Genomic DNA, 1,524 nt, shown 5'->3' on the forward strand with positions numbered 1-1,524 from the left:
GAGTTTCACTCTTGTTGCCCAGGCTGGAGTGCAATGGCACGATCTCGGCTCACCGCAACCTCTGCCTCCTGGGTTCAAGCAATTCTCCTGCCTCAGCCTCCCGAGTAGCTGGGACTACAGGCATGCACCATCATGCCCAGCTAATTTTTGTATTTTTAGTAGAGACGGGGTTTCACCTTGTTGACCAGGATGGTCTCGATCTCTTGACCTCGTGATCCACCCGCCTCGGCCTCCCAAAGTGCTGGGATTATAGGCATAAGCCACCGCGCCCGGCCGAGAAATCTTAATGGTCATAGCACAAGTAGTTTGCCAGGACTGCTGTAACCGAGTACTCCAAAACTGGCAGCTTAATACAAATGAAGTTTTTGAAGTTCTGTTCTAGAGGCTGGAAGTCCAAAATCAAGGTGTTGGCAGAGCCATGCTCCCTCCAAAACCTCTAGAGATGGATCCCTCTTTGCTTTTTCAGCTTCAGGAGCCCCAGGCGTTCCTTGGCGTGTGGTAGCAGAACTCCAATTTCTGTCTCTGTCCTCACATGGCCGTCTTCCCTCTGGGTCTGTCTGCACATGCTGTTCTCCTGTTTGTGCATGTCTGTCCGAAGTTCTCTCTTTCAATAAGGACACCAGTCATATTGGATTAGGGACCACACTAACGACCTCATCTGAACTTGATTGCCTCTGCAAAGAGCATATTTCCAAATAAGGTCACACTAACAGGAACTAGGGATTAAGACATCTATATATTTCAGGGGTGAGGGGGACACAATTCTCATTCATTGCTGGTAGGAATGCAAAATGGTACCATAACTTTGAAAGACGGTTGGCTTTTTTTTTTTAATAAAGCTAAACATACTCTACCTTATTATCTAGCCGTTATTCTCCTTGGTATTTTTCCAAAGAATTGAAATCTCATGTTCACACACACAAAAAAATCTGCACACAGATGTTTATAACAGCTTTATCCATAATTCCCAAAACTTGGAAGCAATCAAGATGTCCTTTAGCAAGAGAATGGATAAACTGTGGTACATTCATACAATAGAATATTATTCAATACCAAAAAGAAATGAGCTACTGAGGCCGGGCGTGGTGACTCACACCTGTAATCCTAGCACTTTGGGAGGCGGAGGTGGCTGGATCACCTGTGGTCAGGAGTTCAAGACCAGCCTGGCCATCATGGTGAAACCCCATCTTAAAAAAAAAAAAAAAAAAAGGCCGGGCGCGATGGCTCAAGCCTGTAATCCCAGCACTTTGGGAGGCCGAGGCGGGTGGATCACGAGGTCAAGAGATCGAGACCATCCTGGTCAACAAGGTGAAACCCTGTCTCTACTAAAAATACAAAGAATTAGCTGGGCATGGTGGCGCGTGCCTGTAATCCCAGCTACTCAGGAGGCTGAGGCAGGAGAATTGCCTGAACCCAGGAGGTGGAGGTTGCGGTGAGCTGAGATCGCGCCATTGCACTCCAGCCTGGGTAACAAGAGCGAAACTCCGTCCCAAAAAAAAAAAAAAAAAAAAAAAAAAAAAAAAA

At 46.5% G+C, this 1,524-nt stretch overlaps 1 protein-coding gene across 4 annotated transcripts in view; it reads left to right on the forward strand.

Annotated features, from left to right (window-relative positions):
- Window positions 1–1,524, forward strand: part of CR1L (complement C3b/C4b receptor 1 like) — a 77,643-nt gene that overhangs the window by 27,302 nt on the left and 48,817 nt on the right. The gene's annotated exons all lie outside the window — the stretch shown is intronic.

This window comes from Sapajus apella, unplaced genomic scaffold (genome assembly GCF_009761245.1).
Source record: "Sapajus apella isolate SASKATOON/1434 unplaced genomic scaffold, GSC_monkey_1.0 scaffold341, whole genome shotgun sequence".
Lineage (NCBI taxonomy): Eukaryota > Metazoa > Chordata > Mammalia > Primates > Cebidae > Sapajus > Sapajus apella.